At 48.9% G+C, this 21,464-nt stretch overlaps 1 protein-coding gene across 2 annotated transcripts in view; it reads right to left on the bottom strand.

Annotated features, from left to right (window-relative positions):
• The window catches only part of PTPRE (protein tyrosine phosphatase receptor type E), a 100,175-nt gene extending 85,797 nt beyond the window's left edge, over positions 1 to 14,378 (bottom strand). Inside the window, exons 1-3 of one of the 2 annotated variants that reach the window (XM_034663427.1) lie at positions 13,098 to 13,101; positions 10,764 to 10,768; positions 10,537 to 10,560 (exon numbers count right to left, since the gene is read on the bottom strand). The gene's annotated coding sequence lies outside the window, so the exon portion shown is untranslated. Of the gene's footprint in view, positions 1 to 10,536; positions 10,561 to 10,763; positions 10,769 to 13,097; positions 13,102 to 14,268 lie in introns of those variants that run through there. The other variant, XM_034663430.1, reaches the window with a different exon arrangement.
• Positions 14,379 to 21,464: the final 7,086 nt, after the last annotated feature.

Below are 21,464 nucleotides of genomic sequence, written 5' to 3'. Positions count from 1 at the left end.
GACAGAGATAGAGACAGCCAGCGAGAGAGGGAACACAAGCAGGGGGAGTGGGAGAGGAAGAAGCAGGCTCATAGCAGAGGAGCCTGATGTGGGGCTCGATCCCATAACGCCGGGATCACGCCCTGAGCCGAAGGCAGACGCTTAACCGCTGTGCCACCCAGGCGCCCCAAGGAAGGAGATTCTTAAGGTGAAGACTGCACAGTGAGAATCCCGAGCAATCTGATATGCCTTACTCCTAAGTCAGTATGGTCCCTTGAGAATGGGGGCCACCGAGCCCTCTGCCCCCACGCTGCACGCACTGGTGTGCAGCCCTCAGCCTGTCCACCCGGACCCGCTCTGCCGTGCTTTTCTATGACGGAAGCAATGATTTGAACAGGGCAGGTTTCCCCTTTACACACTATCGATAGTAAATGGGCCTTTGGTGAAACCCAGGTAAAATGACACGTTGCTGAGCAACGGAAGCTTCCGGCATGGCATGTCCTTCTTAGGCTCTCTCCCTTCCAAATAATTAGACATCCTTCACAGCTCCACGTCCACACCGGGAATAACACACGAGACTTTACATCATCTCGAAATGAGGAGTTGCACTGTCCTGGCAACAAGATGTCCATGACATGAATTTTCCCAGAGAAACTAGACTCTTTAATGCCAGGGCTGTCAGCTAAGGCAGGAGCAGGTGAAGTTGATGGCTGGCTGAACTCGCAAAGAAAGCTCCCTACCTCATACGAACACACATTTGAGAAATAGAGGTCAAATCCATTTAGTTCAAGGTGGTCTGGGATTTTTTTCCCAGTGTGTGTGTGTGTGTGTGTGTGTGTGTGTAGAACGAATACAAACAAGGGCAGAAATGCTAAATGAGGCACGTAGGAATGAAGAGGTTTCTGACCCGACAGTTTTCCCAACGCTCAGCAGACTCGCCACGGCTCCAAGCAACGCTGACTTTAGCCATCCTGTTATGCCATCCAGAAGGACTGGCCAAATATCACAGTGTCACAGGAAAACAGGGCTTTCACGTCGATGTTTATAACAATCTCTTGCATGAAGCTATTTGTGAAACCACAGAAAGCCTTGGGGGCTGTCCAGTTTCAAACCCACTGCAAGCTCCAGGCCATTAGCTGAGCCCCAGCTGGGGAATTCTTGGTGCTATTCTCGATCCACCGACCCTGAGAATTTAGGGGCTTCGAGCACCCACCTACGTCCTTCAGATGGAGGCCAGAAAAGACACATGACTGTTTTGCTGTCCAGCAGCCCGCTAAGGGCAAGCTGGTATTTGAACTAGGTCCCCTGGCGGCCATGCCCACGTTCTGGCAAATCCGGACTCTGTGCTCTGCACTTGGGGGTGTGAGTTAATTTCATTTATTTAGTTATATCCACCTTGCTACAAACAGGATATAAAGAGGTGTAAGCAGTATAAAATGCATAGTCATTCACTGCGCCCTCCCTTCTGTGTCTACATTCCAGCGGAAGACCCAGGGCCTAAATACCACAGTAGTAAGTGCTTGGATGACAATGCAGAGGGAGGCAGGAAGTAGCAAGGTGGGACCTGGAGTTGCAAGGGGAGGACTGTCCCCTGGTGGGCAGGGAACACCTTCCCAGAAACTGCTGATGAAATTAGGGAGAATTAAAGAGCTAGTTGGGAACAGAAGCCCCTTATTACAAAATTCATGGGTGAACATTCCAGTGCTCTGACCATCATTTCTTGTGGCTGGGCTGCTTTGGGGGTGTGAGACCAGAGCGGTCACCCAGAGACCCCGCTACTCAGAAGGGTGCAGAGCATGGGGTTTCGTGCCTAATTTGTACTAATTTTATCTCTGAGTTGTTTTGTCAGTGCAGTCTGATGGGACAATGGTGCAGCGATCCAGGGGCTTGGAGCTCTAGTCACACCTGGCCCAGCTTCTGCCACCTTTCCAGGGCAGGTTCTGGACTGTGCTTCCAAGCCCCCAAAGTGTGCACTTTCCTACCAAGTTGCAGGGCACAGCCTCGGGCATCGGTGAGGGTCTGTGCTGCTTTGAGTATCCCCGTGCCCCAGGGAGCGTGACAGAAGGTAAACAAACAAAAAAACAATCAGCATGAGTGGTCCAGAGAGAGACCACAGAAGAAAGGAAAAAGCTTTTTGTCCTGCTTTTTGAACAAGCAATCGAGCATCTCTTGCACCAGCCCTGCGTGCTAAGCTCCACCCCAGGCGCGTGGAGTGCAACAGCAGCGTTCTCTTTCTGGGGACTGCCTGCTCTCCCCCACTCCCCATGCCCGACCACTTGCTCATCCCCTCCTTCACCAGCTGTCTGTGGAGTTGGGGGGTCTGCTGGGTGCTGGGCAACCCATGGGGAGCCATGTTAAGACACTGGCTGCCCCAGAGCAGCTGGGCCCCACCCACAGGTCACCAGCAGGCACGCAGCCACATTGACTGTTCTCCGTCCCTTTGCAAAGAATCCAACCAGACACTAGCTTCAGTGACGTCAGACCTAGTCTATAAATTACGGACGGTAGGAAACAGGAGGTCCAGAAACTGCATTTCCTACAGCCCAACTGCTGGTTTCATCAGGCAGTTCTCTTCATTTGACTTTTCATTTCCCAAGATGAGGATTTAATTCTCTTTAACCATATCCTCCAAGAAAACCCTTTCCTGTGGGTTTAAGAAACGTCCTACCAGGATTGCTGAGATCCCACTGACACTAGTTCTCTGTCTTTCACAGAATCTGGATTAGAAACGTCAAGAAGCAACTTCCTCAAGCGTCCGCTGACCCTCCAGCAGGCCCGCGGCGCTCTGTGACTGGGGCCACCAAACCGTTCCCGATTTGCCAGGGACACTATGACTTACACAACGGAGAAATTTCTATAAAATGCATGATAGCCCAGCTGAAATAAAAGTTAAATTTTTTTTTTACCTTTAAATGAATTTCTGAAAGGGGTTAACACATTCTAATGAAAAATGAGAACTCCTCTATGCACCAGCATGACAAGTGCCCAGAAGCTCGACTTGGGTTTCTGACCAGGTATTTGGGCTTTTGGTACAACACCCGGCTTTCTGACGTGGTGCCTGAATTTCTAGAGAAGGTACTTGGGTAACCGGCTGGTACTTGGATTCTTGATGCGCTATTTGTAGTTCTGATGCAATATTAAGATTTCTGATGTGGTCCGTGAATATCGGAGAGGTATCTGGACTTCTGACTTCCTACACAAACCCCATGCTGGGGCCCCGGGTGCTGGGTGTGGGGCCCGTGCTTGTCCAGACAGCTTCACGCCCCATCCATCCGAAGGCGCAGGGCTGAGCTGCCGAGGGTAGAAGCAGCGAGGCAGGGAGTGACCCTGAGACAGGAGCTCCACAGCTCTGGTCGCCAAGACGACCCCCGGCGCTATTTTCCATTAAGGTGCCGGAGCGGAAGGGGTACGTGAGCCCAGCTGGGTGGACAGAGGCCACTTGGAGTAAACAGGCAGCCAGAGAGAAAGCCTGACTGAGTGGAAACTGATTATGTTACGAGGCTCTCTGGGAGGGCGACCGACCACGTGGCTTTCCAAGTGGAATGGATTTGTAGCAACGTGAAAAAAATGTTTAGAACAGGCACACCGCATTTAAAAACATTTTTATACAGAGGAGGGTTTGGGGATGTTTCGTGAGGTCTGACGTCCTCTAACCGAGAGCCCCCTTGTCGCGGGATGACCTCAACACTGCTATTTTGTAAGAGCCCGGAGGAGGCGAAATGCCTTCTCTGCGTCATAGCGCCGTGTCCCCTTGTCTCAAACACGCTGAGCACCACGTTACCCAGATTACAGCAAAAATAATTTTTTAAAGGAAACAAGTCTTAATTCTCAGCAGGAGGAAAACACACAGCCATGGGTTGTGAAACACTCATTAAAAATTAAATAAATCCACCCACAACAGGAAAGAGCACAACAGAATGTCGGTGTTGACTTCACATTGGAAGGAAGCCAGAAACAGGACTTGGAAACAGTGATGGCTCTGAGTGTGATCTCTCACACTGGGTGCATTCAGGACCCTCACTTCATCTCCGCGACAGGCACTTTGCAGCCGGTCTTTTGCCGATTACTCGCAGGAGAGTAGAGCAACATGGCATTGGGGGTTTCCATGGTTTCCGACAAAATCAAGCAATCCACCTCCCCGTGAATCACTTCTCCAGGTAACGCAGAGCATCACACAGCCCCCAGAACCATTTGCCAGAAAGGATCTTAGAACAATGAGGAGAAAGCACCTTTGTGTTACTACCTAATGCTTTGCTGAGGTTTTTTAAAATCGAAGCCCAAGGATTCCCAGTTTTGACTCCGTGCATGTAAGCAACACGACGGAAAGAAGACTGCTTTTCAAAAATGTTTTCCCCATTCATAAAACCCTCCTTTCTACGTTCCTTCTTCTTTGGGAAGCAGGCGGAGCAAACCGCAAACGAGAGGAGGGAAGAGAAAGCAGCAAAGGACAGCCGCTTTCTTTTCTAAGCGAAGATTATAAAACATTTACATGGTGAGGTGTAGACTTCATCCCGGCATGGAAGGCGAGGGGTGTATCTGGCCCAGGCTCGGCCAATTCACAGCAGTAGCTATTTCAGGGGGATTTCTGTATTATCTCAAAATCCAGACAGGCATCGCCCGAGAACACCAACTTTATGTCTGCAAGGGGCCTTTAAAAAATTCTCACCCAGCCCTTGATTTTTGAGACAAAGAAGCTATGACTCAGGGCACGAAGGGACACGTCTAAGTCATTCAGCTTTCTGGAACTACACTCTATGTGTGTCCAATCCTTTCCTAGGCTCCCGTGCAAAATACACTTACACTTGCTACAGAAAGGACTCAGACACAGGCCCTACAGGCGATATTTCCTGAAGTCAGAACTAGGACCTCCCACTTCATTTTTCAAGACCTTGCACAATTATGAGCCCGCAGGGGACACCTGATAAATGCTGGCGGAGGGAACAGACCAACCCCGCACTGTGCCGAAAGGAAGCCTGGCAAGTGTGTGAAGAAAGATTAGAAAACTGGATTTGGTCAGCAGATAACGTGCGGAAACATTTGGAACTCTGGCCAAGATCAACTCAACTGATCATAAAGTTGTTCCAAAATATAATTATCTACCAGCAACGTGTTTGCAGAACCCATGGGATACGTCCTTATTTATTGCTGTCCTCTAATACTTGCATAACTGAAAAATGATATTTTTCATAATGGAAAACTTTTTTTTTTTTTTCCGGCAGGTCAGCTTCCTCATTGTGGGTGGTGCTAATGAGAGTCTAAAGGCTTTTAGGTTTAAGAGGAGCCTGTGGACAGCTCAGGGGCCCCTGGACGCTGATGAGTCCCTTCCCATTGACCTCCCAACTCACTTCTCTCAGCCTGCCTGGGTCTCTGTCTTTCGAGTGAGATAATGACCTTAAGCAGGCTTTGTAAACTGCAAAATGCTCTACACGCACGTGTGTGTGGATATGAGCGCAATTTATGTTTTCAGCATAAGGCATTCAAGTTATCTGGCAAAACAGGAAATAGATCAAGTCCTGTTTTCGTGAATAATAATTTCCACCAACATGACGTTTTGAGAAAATTCATTTCTCGGCAGAAGTGTGGTGACATGATGGTTTGAAACATATTTTTATATATAGCACTCGAACACAAAATCTCTACCATTTCTGATAGCAGACCAGTCTTGTGAGGGTTAGCTGGTCAGTTAGACACCGTCAATGTATTTTTTCAAAGCTGTTAGAATCCAGTCAGGCCCCACCATAAAATAACTCAAATCCAATTATTATTATTTTTTTGCTTATGCTCATTTCCATTCAATACAAGAAGAAAAGCTATGCAGAAATACACTTTTGTTCAACAATTCCACAGAGATCTTTTCTCTTCCAACATTTTAAATATTTTATATCAAACTCTGTATCATACTAAGCTGTTTAAGAAAGTCACCTCGAACGGGCAATTTTTAAACAGAAGGATTTCTCCTCCTGTGGCTCACTGCCCTGACCCACAAAGGACTGCAGGTGGGGGCGAGTTCCCGTACAAATGGGGATGGGTCCACGTTCCTTCCAGTGGGCAGCAGACCTCATTCCTGATTCCAGGGCCCAGGGTGTCTGAGAAATCTCTCTGTAAGTCATACACCCAAAAGGATTTCTACATTTCTTGTCTTCCTCCCTTCTCCCCCTGCCCCGCATGACTGATGCCCCTCATCTGGCAGTGGGCATGGATGCCATCTGTTTCTGCAACAGAAACTGAACACAGAATGTCCCCGCCTCGTGAATCCGAACCCAAGCTCCTGGAAGACCAGCTCACGGTCCTGCAGACCAGGTGCTTCCCAGGTTCTCACCGAGTCACTTTTAACTGAAACACCACTCCACCAATCGAGTTGATAAGGAAAGTGAAGGGGGTGGGTTTGATTACAAAAATAGGTAATGTCCAACTTAAAATGGGTGGCATTTTGATGTGTCATCCAGTCAACAATAACTGGGGATTGTTTTCCTAAAAGGTGGACCTCACCTTGGATTCCTGGCAGTCAGACAACCATCCGGCCCCTAGGCGGCCAGCTCCTGTCCACCATCCCCATACACCACTTGGCCAGGCCGCGGCGGATTAAAACAGCTTCCTGAACCATGAATCCCAGATTTCCTGCACAGAGCTGGACAAAGTTAACTGAGGCACTTGCCAAATTTTCTCTTAATGACTGCTTCCTTGAACCGAATGTTTAAATGCCTTTGGAATTATATTACAAACAACGACGACCTAAATCCAAAACGACGAGAAAGATTCCCCTTCCAGCTTCCCTTTACCTCTTGTCCTACTGGGACGATGCCGGGAAGCCACCGTGGCCTGCGAGAATCCATGTTTTCCTGTCAGCTGGCAAAGGATTTCTCGAAGAATTCCGGCTCTGAACTGGGTCTACGGGAGCTCAGGAGCGAGCCAGGAGTTTATATAGAAAAGCTGTGTTCCTATTTCCTCTAAGTGGAAACTATGACAGCTTAGTACCCATGGCTTTGCTATATGACAAACGATTACCTAGTAGACTCTTTGAGGAGGTACTTCTTGGAAGAATGTTGAAACTTTCCTGGGGGGGAAAATGGAAGTGGAAATAAATGAGGGATTAATCCGTTTGTCACCAGCAGGTCCAGAGGCGTTCTTCCAATTTACTGTCAACTTCCAGTGTCAGTTACGGGAGAATAATTCCTTCACCGTTGGGAGGAACACATTTTGCTCAGATGGGAAACCCAGAGGATTGACTGGTGCTAAGAAAAGCCCAAGAACAGAGCAAAGGCAGGAAGCAGGAATTGAGTATTTGAGAACGTTTTCAGGTCTTCTGTGCTCTGTGCATCATCTGTGAAGCTTCTCGTTTTCCTTCTGTAGATGCAGAGACAAGCGTGAGAATGCCCTCTCCCGCCTGCAGAAATGCAGCCCCAGCTGGGACGGGCAGAAAGCACGTTCCCAGTGCTTCACTGTGCCTTGGCAAACACCTAAAAACCTTCAGATTCTTCTTCTCTTTTCATGCCACGGTGGCCACTGGCATCAATACCAAGGAAGAGAAATGTCTTAGAAGAGGAAAATCACATGTATTGAAACAGAGGAGGAAGGATAGATCATTAAAGAGGAGACAGCTAGTGACGGAATATTCTAAGTTAAGTTTAAAATTAAATTCACTGTTAATATCAGCACTTTAATTTCGTTGCCTGTTATTCCTTTGGTATTTGCATGAGCCAAAGTGAAATAGTCAAGTTACAGTATCATTTAATTTTACTTACTGGTGGATACCCTTTGGTATAACAATGTAAGACCTCAAAGAGCCTGGGAAAGATATTTAAACCTTAATTACGTGTCTTGCATAAATTCTTAATTCTGACATTCCACTGCATTATTTAAATACTACGCAACAGAGACTCACAGACTTGCAAGCCTTCTCTGGTTAAGGGAACTTTGGTCATGTTTGACGGTTGATATGAATTACGGTATTACTTCCCAAGTCTGTATGTACATATTACAAAAAAGAGAAACAACAGAAAACCATGGGAATGGTGGTCGGTTATGCTAAAAAGGCCTCACTTAATCCAGTTAAACAGGGGAAAGTCGACTCTCTCTTTTTTTAAGGTCAAATATTAACGTAGAATGGCTTTTTAAAAAAATATTTTATTTATTTATTTATTTATTTATGAGAGAGAGTGAGCGCATATGTGTGTGAGCGGGGGGAGGGGCAGAGAGGGCGAGAGAGGGAGAGAGAATCCCAAGCAGGATCCACATTGAACACGGAGCCCAACACAGGTCTCGATCTCATGACTCATGAGATCATGACCTGAGCCAAGAGTCAGGCAGCCAACTGAATGAGCCGCCCAGTTGCCCCTGGAGTGCCTTTTTTTAAAATGAAAAATCAGAGATTATTGCTGGAGAAGAGAACTCCTTTGGATCTCCATTACAGTAATGGCACATACATGGCTCCCCAGGTGAACCCTTTCTTTAAACAGAAACAACTGACATAATTATGTGATGACGTGAATTACAACAATCTTATTAGCTGCTAACTTCGGGTGAACTCACTTTCACATCTCAGTGATCCTAGGAAGGGACTGTCAGCTGAGAGCTGAGGGGGCTCCCACACGCTCCCCTGTTCAGCCAGCAGGCTTCCCTTGGGCTTCTGCGCTGCAGTCCGCCCACCACCCGTGGACGGTGGCTTGGGACAGTGGCCAGCCTCAGGAGGTTTACTCTCCCCTGCCCTGCCCAAAATGAGCCATTTATTTTGTTCTAACTGACTCAAAAGCAAGTTTCTAACCCCACAAACTAGAAAAAAAAAAGTCCTTTCTATTAGTTGAAATCTTGAAGCTCGTGGAACAAGACTCAAATGTTGAAGACTGAAATTGCCACAGGCTAAAAGATCAATCTGATATTCCACCCTGACATCCCAGCAGCAGATTCCAAACAAAGGCATCAAATAAGGTGGCCGCCACAGGGGGGTCATGCTCCTCACGTGGAAGAGAGAATTCCTGAAATAAGAAGCACTTTTTACCTAAGAACTCACAGCTTCCTACAGCAACCTTTACTTTCCTATTGAAAGGGAGGCGAAGGATGGCACCAGGTTGACTGACATGGCCAGGCAACGGGCCAACCTGCCGACAGCACAGGAAACCGTAGACCAGGCAAATGCAAGACTGGGTGTGGAGGGGCCAGTGCTGAGTGCAGAGCCAAGGAAGGCAAATGGCAGATGCTTTTAACAAATCATAATCTGGATCTTGTATTTGGGAAGGAGATGAGTCTATGGGGCATGACCCTTCAATGTTTCATTTCGGCATGGTAGGGAGCCACTGCTCTAGGTAAGTAGCATGTATGATACCTTATTAAACCAATATGGATGAGGCAACACCCCTTGCTTAGGATTCTGAGGCAAGAAGGGATTGCAGACTTCTTGAACTTAAGTTTCCATCCAGTAATATTATTCCAGTAATATTCCTTCTCTTGGAGCCCACCATGGACATCCGCATTTGCTCAAGTAGGACATGCCATTCAAAATCGCTAACATCCAGTAATGACTTGATAGAGAACAGGGACAACACAATTAGTTTAGCAGGTGGCAAATGGAGCCTTTCCCATTCTCCTGATAAATCGCTGTCTCTGCATTCCTTTGAGATAGGGAGCAGCAGTCCATACAAACCAAATGCATTTGAGCACACCAGGGAGACTACAAGCACTTATGACCAGATGAAATAGTGCCCCGAGAGCAACAGAGGGGGCCGGCCAAAGCAAAACAGGCAACCCACCGACCTTAAAATAATTAAGAGTCAAAGTCTTTTCAATAAGGTTATGCACGTAAGAGACACAACTTCCTGGCCACCTACATCCTGGTACGCTCACGAAAGGCGACACACACACCATGCACACAGGCGCCACTTGCCCGCACACCACAACCACTTCCAAAGCTCTTAGATCTTCCTCCCGCGATTCTTTAGGGAAATTAACACCAGTAAGCTCATTAAGGAAAACACAAAAAGGCCATGGTGTTTCTTTTTCTGAGTACGAGGACATCAAGGCCATGGAATGGTGCCTAGATCTCAAAAGGCATAAAATTACGTGACGACAACACAGTTGTTTTTGCTTTTGTTTTTTTTTTAACCCAAAGTGCAATCCAGAAAAGCTCCTTTTCAGCAGGATTTCCCCACAGCAGATCAATTTAAGAGGCAATTACCATCGATGCAATTACGCGCCTCTGTGTTTCCCAACAGTTGTCCCATGTGTGCAGTGAGATAAAGCAAGGCCCTTTTAAAAGTACGGACCATTCTGTGAAAGGACAGCATGTGGAAACTGTGCTCTCAACAATCCGGTTCGAGAGACTGAACCGCTGAGCCAGATTTTAAACACACGCACGCACACAAAATGGTGTGACAAATTTTGCGTGATATGAGCCTGTTCAAGCAAGCTCAGGCATAAAATTCTAATACAACACACTGACCCTACTGGCCTTCTTTCTCTAGAAATAATGTTTCTCTAACAATTAAATCCCACACACTTTTTTTGTTGTTGTTAGTTAACTACACATTGGGGAAAAAAAATTCTTTTAAAAAGTTCCGTACTCACCAAGGGAAAGCGAAGGCTATCGTCTGAAAAAGAAAGGGGAAGAAAAAGAAAGGGTTAGTTTTCTGGTTACCAGGTGGTAACTGCTCATTCCAGTCCCTTCTTTCTCGACAGCACTAGTTGCACGTTCTCATTTTTGCTCGGTCGTTGGGGTCTTTTTGAGGCCTTTTTATGTACAAGATGGTAAATTCTGCTGCAGTCATCAGCTTACAAAAGTGACCTGCCCCAAACTCTCCTGTAATCGTTGATGTCAGTGATGGGGGAATGTGAGAGCTGACCGAGATAGGAAGCGGGTGGGATCCAGCCCCCAGGCCCGGATGCCCCGCCCCCAAGGCGGCATCCTCAGTCCCTCATCCCAGACACTGCCTCTTAAACCCAGCATGGGTTGGTCCCTCACCCCGGTTTTCCAGCTTAATCATTATCCAGCCGGCTCATTCCTCAACAATTTAGCTTTTATGCCCTTTTCGTGTTTCACTTCTCATTAAGATATAATTTACATACCGTGAAGTCCACCTGTGGACATTTCAGGAGTTTTTAGCATAACCGCAGAGCTGTGCAACTATCACCATCACCAAAATCTAGAGCATTTTCATCATCCCAACAGAAACCCCATGCCCATGATGTCATTAGCTCCCCAGCCCATCCCCTCTCCAGCCCCTGTCCCCCAGCAACCACAAATCTACTTTCTGTCCATGGACATTTCTGGACATTTCACCAAGGTGAGATCCTACAATACGTGGCCTTTTGTGACTTGCTTGCTTTTAGTTAGTATTTTTTGAGGCTCATCCACGTTGTCACACCAGTTCTTCATTCCCTTCTGTGGAAGAATACTATTGCATTTCCAGGTGGCATGTACCATGCTCTGCCTATCCACGCCTCAGCTGGTAGACATGACCCTCTGGTTCTTGTACGAGCGGCCAGTAGGGCAGCATCACGCTGGAGCTGGAGAGCACGCTCAGTTATCGCTACACATCTGCACTCCTAGTTGTTTTGATCGCTACGGTCTTTGAACAGCTAACGCAGTACATGGTGTTTTCTACTGAAATAGAATACTTCTCATCTCAGTCATGGCCAGGCTAGATATTGTAAACCAAAGATGATACTCCCCAGCACACAATTATAGCAAGTTGTGGCTCTCATTTAAAAGCTGTCCGGTGAGGTCGGTTTGGAGCCAAAGAAGCAGAAGAAACGGTTCTTCTGATATTAAGGAATGTTAAGTCTACCTGGGCAAATCTACAGCTAATGTTATCTTTGGTGCTGGAAGAGTGAATGCTTCCCAGCTAATACTGGGAACAAGGCAAGGATGTCCACTCTCGCCACTCATATTTAACATTGTACTGGAAGCCTAGTCAATGTAATAAGACAAGAAAAAAGAAATAAAAGACCCAGAAATTGGAAAGCAAAAAATAAGACTTCTGTGTTCTCAGATGACATGATTAAAAAAATTTAAAGAATCCACAAAAATAACTAGGGATCAGTCTGTCAGGGAACAAATAAAGTCACAGAGTTCCCAGAGGGCAGCAGAGCCCAGTGTAACACAAAGCAAATGGCAGGAAGGTGAGGGAGGCATTGATGGTTGGGCAAGAGGTGAGATCACTGGAGGTAAGGGGAACTGCTTTTTGCAAAAATAACTAATTACAAGAGTCCCCTCCTTCCAAACCCCTCAAAGAACCTGGGAAAACTCTGGGAAGGGTTACTCATGTGTTTGCCTGGGGCCAAGCATGGGGAGAAGCCAGAAGTATATGCGGACCTTAAAACTTCAGGTTTGGTAGAAATGCTCCAAACTATCTTCCAAAGCCCTGTGGAGTCATTTTAATGTAAAATGAAACCCAATGATATGCAGAAGTGTATCACAGGCAGAACAAAACTGCAGGCTTGAGTCAAACCAAACTAAAAACCACACAGGAAAAAACCACTAGGGTGTAGAACCAGGTGGGCTCTCTGTCAATTGTTGGTTAAACAAATGAATAAGCACAATTCATTAAGGACCAACCAAACGCAAACAGCAATTTTGGATTGAACTTTGAACTAATGTTGTTTTCTTTTTTAAACTAAGCAAGAACACAGGGAACCGAGGCTGTCCAGAGAGATCACATACCGTATGGGTCTGGGCTCACACATGTTAGCATGAAACCACAGCTCTCAGTTTCTCAAAGTACAGAATTAGAAAAGAAACCAGCAACCAGAATACACTCGGAAGTCAACCCTCATCTCAGGAACACTTCCTGTAGCCTCAGACCCTGATGCAGATTGCTACCCGAATATTGAACACAATGTCTCAAAGGATGAAATATGCACACTTAAAACTGGGGGTGGGGGAGGCCCGTTCCCATGGACAGATCCGCCTGTGTCAGGAGGGGCCGTCCCCCAGCTGCCTGCACAGCAGCATTCCACACCTGGAGAGCTTCCTGGTCTTACCAGGAATGGCACCATCCTCCAAAGGAGGGAAGGAGAGAAGCTCTTGGGTTTGGGATCCTGTCCAGTGCTGCTCACAGTGTCTCTCCCCCAGCCCCCAGCCCGTCCCATGAAACACGCGAGATGAATCCCATTTCAAAGAAGTGAACACTGAGGCCTGGGGAGCTCCTTGACTTCGACCAGTGTCACACAGAGCAGGGAGGCAGGGCAGCAGGGATGCTAACTTAGGTTGCTGAGACCACTCTTGGCCGGGCTGCAAGGGCAAATCCAGCTGACCCTATAGTTTGTTTTTGTTTGCTTGTTTGTTTGCTTTCCTTCCTGGGTCTCCATCCCCGAAGTGAAGGTGTAATTCCTTCAAGGTGGGGACATCCGGCCAGCCTTTTCTTTGCATTCCTAGTGTCTACCAGTGGCTGCCAGCAGGAGAACCCATGAAAGGCATGCCATTGAGGACGACACCGACATAAGCAACTCTCTAAAATCTCTTCTCACCCCAGGGAAAGCTCTACTGTGGTCTGTGTGCCAGAAAGATCTGGTAAGGCTCAGGCTGGCCACATACTTCCTGAGGTGGAGAAGGGGGAGGAATGGGTCTCTGGCAGTGGCCCGGCTCCCAGAAGCCTGAGCCAGCCTGACCATGGAAGTGCGGAGCTCTGTCCCTGGGGCATCCAGATGCCGCCGCTCTGCTTCCCGGGGGCAGAGGCGGGGAGGCCGCCGGCCAAGCTAGACCCTGGGAACGAGGTGGTGTGAGGACATGGAACAGGGGAAATCCACCAAGAAGGCGGGGAGCGGGGCAGGCGAGGTCAGGCCGGCGGGCACTCCTGCAGGAAGTGGCCCCAGGCTGCAGGGCTCTGTCCTGATCGCTCACAAGATACAGAAAGACCATGCGACGTTACCGCACTTCAAACCCCACAAAGAAGAAAACAAAACCACAACATTTAGAATCAATCCATCAGGATCGCTTCATTTAAGAAAGAAATTATAATTATTCTGACTTGTCAAGCTCGGAGATGGACAGAATCAGGCAATCTTTCCAAACTCAGACAAAAGTCTGTCTTTCACACACATCCTTGGCCCAGAGCATCCTAAACATTTGAGCGGGCAGAACGCAAGGTGCGGTGCCGGGGGGGGGGGTATCTACAAGCTCTTCTTTTAAATAGGCAGCAGCATTTGAAAAATTGGGGGATGCACATTTTTGTTTTATTTAAAAATGCTCCCATATATATTCCCACATGTATAGTGTATCTAAAATGGGGACTTTGATGATAGATTAAAATTTTATAAAGCAAGGGCACACAAATGAAAAGCAAAACCATGCAACCGTACCCCACGAAGCTGGGCTTGCCGCGGTCTTATTGGGATGGGGAGACCCCAGAGAGGAACTCCTCCACCCTGGCTGCCTTCCCTCGGATCCCAGTGTCTCCAGAGATGCTGAGCTGTCCCCCATCAACGGTCAGAGCTGTTCCCCCACCCTGGCACGGTGACTCTCAAGCACACTGAGGAGGACAATTAACTTAGATGGTTGCCCCACGAGCAGAAAACCACGACAAAGGAGACCACAAGAGACCGCATCACGTACGCCGCTTGCGGTGGAAAAGCTAGAGGCCCCAGGCACGGAGCGCTGGCCGCCGCAGCACTCTGTCAAGGAACAAGTTCACCCTGCCTCCACGTGGTAACTCACACGACGGGCGGGGGACCTTGCACAATGCTTCTGAATCATCTGAGCCTCAGATTCTCACGGATATCATACGCTGCCAAGTCTCACAGTTTCCTTGTTTACCTTCCAGGCATCCGCAAAGCTGTTAATTTCGGTATTTCCGAATGTATGAGAGGCTGAAAGGGGCTGCTGATCTCACGGGGGGCGGGAAACCTCCCCGAGTGACGAGATGGGGAGAACCATATTCTGCCCCCAGCAAGCCACCTTGAAAAGGCAGGGGCAGGGGTCCCGGAAAACCATGTTGCTAAGGCCGGAGGAAAGATCCGCTTTCTCAACCCATTTTGTCAGTCTATGACCAACAAGCTGGACTTTGAAATATCTGGCAAATTTTAAAAATGATTCATGGACAGCTGCTCAGCAAAGACCCAGGCACACCCCTGCCTGCTCTTTGAGAGCACTTCTGAAGCACAAACCCCAGCCTCCAAACTGCGTATCATGGTACCTCCCTCATTACCCACAGTTCGGGGGAGTCTCTTTGGATTAGGAAACTCTGCTAATTAGCAGGCCAAGGACTCTATTATATTTGCAAGTTCAAACGGCTGCGGGCTTCCATGCGTCCATGTCTGTCTCCGCCAGGATCATCAGCATGGAATTTGGGAACACGGGACTTTGATTCTCTGTGCTCCCTTCCAAGGCCCAGGATGCTCTCCCAACCCCAGACAGGAGGGTGGCCTCTCCTGTGCTCGCCTCCCAAGGGCCAGAGCTCAGGGTTAGAACAGGCATGTTCTAAACCTCCTGGTGCCAGAGCCAGTGTAAACCTGGCTGTGAAAGGTACAAGGTGGACCTTGTCTTATTGCTGCCCTCCTCCCCTGTCCCCTCCTCACCTTCCCCCTTCACTTGCCCCCCTCCTCACCTTCCCCCGCCTCACCTTCCCCCTNACCTTCCACCTCCTCGCCTGCCCCCTCCTCATAACCCCCTTCACCTGCCCCCCTTCTCACCTGCCCCCCTCCTCATCTGCTCCCCTCCTCACCTGCCCCTCTCTTGGCACTTGGAACAAACACTTCTCAGATAGTGACAGTCAGTCACTGTCATGTTCTAAAAAGTCTTTGCCCCATGAGTAGTTCTTTGTGGGGGCTCTTGTGCTCAAGGGCAGGGGCATTACGAAAACATCCTTGGAAAAAGCATCCGCCATAAGGATAGGTAGTCTATACCAGACATCTTGTTAAGTGTACACAGGGATTACTGAATTCTCTCAATACTCCCAGAAAGAGTTTGGTTTAGACCTGCTTTGCAGATGGGAAGACTGAGGCCCAGAGAGATTAAGTAACTTGCCAGCGGGCCTCCCTCCACCAGGCATTGCAACGGGACTCCAGGGCCTGGGGACAGGCTTCTTTGCCTCCTGGAGCTCCCAGGGAATGGAACGGGCTGCACTAAATACTTAAAGACAAAAGGGCCCTCTGCCTGGACGGTGGACTTGACCTGAGCTGTTAGGTTTGTGCGTGTCCCCAGGTCCACCTGCAGCTGCGTGGCCGCGCCGGGGCTCTGAGCAGGGCCAGATGCCCACAGCACGCTCAGCTCAACCTGGGCCCTGAAGGCAAAAGGAAAGTGCTCGCGCTTGACCCTTCACCCCCCTCACCCTAGCCAGCTGGCCCTGGTGGCAGGTTGGCTGTCCCTGTATACGTGTGTGTGTCCACGAGCCTCTTTCTCTAATTGTGCAGAGCTGGGCTCAGAGCCCTGGGGCTGGATTCTGAGCACCAAAGCAGAAGAGAGGACACAGGACTCCCCAGACACACCTGTTCCCACGCGCCCTCCCCTCCTGCAGCCAGCCCGCCGGGGAGGAACCCGAAGGACCAAAGCAGGCCTAGTCCCACTGAGACACATCGTCTGGGCCCTCGGCTCTCTCTGAATGTGCACTTCCACCTGCATCTAAAATCCAGTGCTGACGCCAGGGACCCCGCTTCCCTCTTGGGACCCTACCCGGGGCTCCTGACTCTCCCAGGTGCAGATTTCACACCTTCCCTCAAACACTTCCACGAGGGGGGAAAACACTAGCTATTGTTGGAAATGTACTGAACTACCAGACACACAGAATCCCAGCTGTATAAATGACGGTTCTCTCTTCTCTGCCGTCATGTACGAGTGACAATTTCTCACAGATCGGGAAAACCCAGGGGCCCTGGGCTTGCCTGCAGGTGATGTTTCTTCAGTCGTGCCCCTCCTTGGAGGTCTGCCACTTCACAGTGGGGTCATGTGTGAGCCCGCCCCTCCCTTGCCCCTGATTTTAGTCACACACCCATGAGCAAGCCTGACTTACTCTGCCACGCTCTTCTCAGCAGGGCCCCCCCGGAACCTTGGCTGCAGAGACCTCTTGCTTCCTGGGTGCTCGTTCCCGTCCTGCCATCCCATCCCTTTCAATGGTAGTAAACTGAGTCATGCTCAGCCATGTTCTAGACAGAGCTGACCAATTCCCTTCCCCACCCTGTGGAGCCCGGGGTCCTGGCCTATAGAACGGGCTCCACAGCCGGGGAAACCCAGGACCCTCACGTCTGCTCAGGACTTGCTGCTTCGAAACAGCAAACATCAGCCTCTTTCCCAGTCTGCAGAAAAATAAAATCGGCGGATTGATTCAATCACTTTCCTTTTTTCCGCTACTGCTTGCTTGCTGCCAACTCGTACCTGGAATAAAAGGACTGAACTATAAATTAACCCTTAATGGGCAAATGGGGAGCAGCCAACCCCGGTTGCTTCTCAGCCTGTTTTGTGGACTCTCGTGCTTAGAGACACAAATTGCTAACGCACACACAAGGCCATGTCTTTCCTAGTAAAAGTGGAAAGAAGTGCCCCACGTGCATAGAGGAGTGACTGGCTGGGGAGAGGCGTCCACGTCCCCTTGCTGAATGGGTGAATGAATTCCGTGGTATTCCGAGGGAGGCCATGCTTATAAATCTGCTTTGGCCCAAGCACGCGTGAGGACCAGCCTCATCTCCCAGGGGAGGCTCCGAGTTACCCGGAGGTCGATGCCAGGGGCCAGGTGTGACATGCTGCCAGGACAGTATGAAGGGGTCCCAGTGGCCACCCCTGAACACACCTAAATGCCCCCACCAGTTGGGTGAGGCAGGGATACAGGTGAGATTGAGAACCAGCCCAGAGAGGGAGTGAGACCTCATCTGAGAACTGCCTTCTTTGCACACCCTGTGCTGCTTTGCTCTCCTTTGCCAGAGCCTTGATCACACCTTACCTGACACTGTTTCTCCTACCTCAGGCCGGGTGGAAAGGGGTCAATAGGGGAGCATTCCTTGAGAGCAAGGCCTATTTCCCTCCTTCCATTGTACTCAGACTATAAAAGGTACTCAGGATGGGCTCATTGGGTACATGATGCCAAAGATAACCGAATATTGAATTGGAATCAAAAAGATGTTTTTCTTGGTCTAAGTTTCAGTGAACTTCAAAGAAAATGACTTATCTCTAATATCCAGATATTAAACTGGTGTTTATAGGTGTTAATATTGAGAATGCAAATTGGGAAGGCCCCTGCGTTCCACCCAGTGGCCCCCGGCCTGTGATCAGCCCACAGCCCTGCATGGGAAGGCGCAGTGATCATCCCTACACTCAGCTGTAAACAGCAGCATGCTGTGGAAGCCCAGGGCAAAGCGCCATGTCCCGAGACAGCATAAGGGATGAGCCATGGCGTTAAATAACTATTTGAGAGGATCATTATTCCCTAGAACCTAGAATGAAAGACAACTTACAATGTGTGCCTTAATTTAAAATTATCCATTGTTGCTGTTAATTAAAATGCTGGCTTGTACCAATCCTATACACATGGCAAAGGGACAAGTAAACCGTGCCACTCCACCGGTATTAATAAATGCAGTTTCCTTATCCTATAAGAGTAACTATTGTTGATGAATAAAGGAGATAGCATGTTTTCTGATCAGATTGGCATGGATAAGAGAGAGGAATGTGTTGGTCAACAAGCCCCTGGATTGCTTCACAGAGCTCCGAAGTTCCCAGGGCAGACCCTAGGGTGGAGAAGAGGCAGCAAGCCACCCACACAGAGTCCATGGACACCCTCCTTCTCAGGGGGTCCCCTTCCCACTCCTATGACCAAGCCCTCCTTTGAGCAGCCCTGCCAAAAACAGCAGCGTGCTTCCCCTGAATGGTGTCCAGAGCAGGAAATTACTAGAAGCTCCTCACACACAGAACTCTGTCTACCATCCTCCAGACAGACCACGGTGTTCCTATTGGTTGCTTTCCTGACACTGTTCCCTGACCCAGAAATCTCACCATCTCACCCAAAATAGCCAGGTGCTTCTCATGTCCGGCCCCATCCTGGAACCCTTGTCCAAGCCCTCTGGTCTACCCTGAGTTTGTCCTTCTTGGTGGTCCTGAAGCACAAAGCTGTCGTCTGCCGCTCCCTCCATCTGCCTGTGAATCCTTCCCAACCACACCTTCACAGCAACATAATATAGGAGGACAGTGGATTAAGACGAAGTTGGCCACCTCTCCACTTTCCTGTGCTGTGGACAATCTACCGTATTTCACCAATGACAAAGCAAGGTGCAGACTCTCGCCCCAAAGATACATTATCTGTAGCTAGTCTGGTGCTTTCTGATGGAAAACCCTGTCATCTCTACCTGGAACTTCTTACATAAACAGTTCTGTGCACCTATTAGCAACTCAGAAAGTACTAGCTGGGTGAGTGAAGAAATGCACCAAACCAGTGGTTACCATTCACTGAGCAACTACTATGGGCTCGTGCTGTGCCAAATGCTGAAGATCTGGAGATTCAAAACAAAACAAAACAAAACAAAACAAAACAAAACAAAAACATGTACGGGAACTCGAGGTCCTTCCCCTAAAGGAATTCCAAAAGACAGGCTTATAATCAAATTGTTGAAATGCAGGGGTGCACACTGTCATCACAGCCAGCCTGGGGGCTCAGAAAGGTGGAAGCAGTGGCATCTAACCCCTGTTTGATCAAAGTCAGGGCGTCTTCCTCAAGAACAGGATTCCTAGGCAAACAACAGAAACAAAGGCAGGGAAGCCAGAGAGTATATAGAACTTTCTAGAAATGGCAAATAATTTGAATTCTGGCTTTGACCTTGGAATAAGTCACTTCACCTTTTTGAGCCTTAGCCTCCTCACCTAGGAAATAGGAATAATAATCCTGACTGTGCTGGGTTAACAAATGAGGTAATTCACATAAGGACCCAGTGCTGACCTCCATATACACAAGATACACAATAAATCACAGGTATGCATTTGGAATGGGAGGTGGGCTAGGCTTGGGAGGCTGCAAATGCATTTGGATTTGGATTGAAGCTGCAAGGGGGCTGCAGAAGGTTGTGAGCCTGGACATCTCCTTCTGCTCCCTACAAGGAAGGCCACAGTGGTGGCTGCAAAGGGGAGAAAGGCCAGGAGTGACAGATCATGGACAGTGGATCCACGAGCAATATGGAGGCCATTCTGTGGTCCGGGTGAGAGATGGGGAGGGGCACCCGAGGGCAGTGGCAGGAGGGACGGAGCAGGGGGTAGTTAGGTATTGAAAGATCAAGGGGGCCAAGCCCACCAGCCTCATAGACTGTAGGGAGAGGAAGAAATCAAGGGAGACCTCGGGCCTGACTCAGGGGCCTGGGTAAAAGGTGGGCCATTGCTCGAGATGGGGTCGCAGTCTCAGAGTTCCCTGGAAGTGACTTGTATGGGCACCCCTCCCACTAGAGGATTTCTCTGAGAGACTCAAAAAATATATTAGCATCATAAGAAAACCACTCTGAAAACAGCACAATTCTTTTCCAGGAACCTGGTATCCAGAGCACAAAAGTTCATTAGCTATTCCTGACACTTTGAAAACTAGTAGACCAGGTAAGTGAAAGATCTGCTCATTAACCAGTTATTCTGCCCGCCCTCCAAATGCAAACCCTCAGATATTTTGGCTTAATAACTTCCCCCAACCTAATTGTCTGATCTGACCCATTAAAATAGGTCACAGCTGGGAGCCCATGTAAGGTGCTTGTGTACAGAGAAGAGGCTAGCTTTCAAACAATGCCAGGTGGCCGAGGGTACCTCGCAGCATCTTAAAGGGGAAGACTAAGTATCTCTATTTAATGCCAGGTCCATAATGAAAGGTGAGCTTTCGGAGAATTCATGTATTGCTGAGCTATGAACAAAACCGTCTCCAGGCTTGGTATACTCTGTGAGGACAATCACCTATTTTTCCCCCTGTCACCACTGAAAAAGTTCTCTGAACTTGTAATGAATCCCTCCCCCACACAAAAGAACACTGCGGCATTCACTTGGAAACAAAAGCAGCATTTTCACACAAGTATGCGGCACCCCATTCCGGAACAATATACTGCCACAGAAGTGTAATGTTGGGCTGGCATTCTGTTTTGTCTACCTATAAAGGTCAGCCCTCCCATTCCACTGGAAGGCACTGCACCCCTCGTTCTCAGGAAAGAGAATTTTCTTCCCTCCAGCTCAAAGCATCATCTGAAAATGTATGGGTTTGAGTTGCCTCAACAGACAATCTGCATGGTCTCAGGCGTTCGGGTAAATGTGGGGATGAGACAGGCCGGGGGCTAGAGCCAGACTAATATGTCTACACAGTCGGCAGGGACCCCACGGACCCCCACCTGCCGCGTGCATGGCTGGTGGTCTGTCCTGTAACCTGAGTCCTCGGGAGGGAGGAAGACCCAGCGTGTGCTCCCCCGGCCAGAGCCCTGCACACTGCCACAGTGGAAGGGTGGGTGACCTTCCCAGCTGGGTGACCTTGGGCAGGCCCCACATCTTCCCTGCACTTAGTGGCCTCCACACACAAGGTCAGGGCCAACTTCAGATGATGATCCAAGGACACAACATTGTA

The sequence above is a fragment of the Ailuropoda melanoleuca genome, chromosome 6, assembly GCF_002007445.2.
Source record: "Ailuropoda melanoleuca isolate Jingjing chromosome 6, ASM200744v2, whole genome shotgun sequence".
In the NCBI taxonomy this organism is placed as follows: domain Eukaryota; kingdom Metazoa; phylum Chordata; class Mammalia; order Carnivora; family Ursidae; genus Ailuropoda; species Ailuropoda melanoleuca.
Note: the sequence above shows the minus strand (reverse complement) of the source record. Positions and strands in the feature narration are given on the sequence as shown.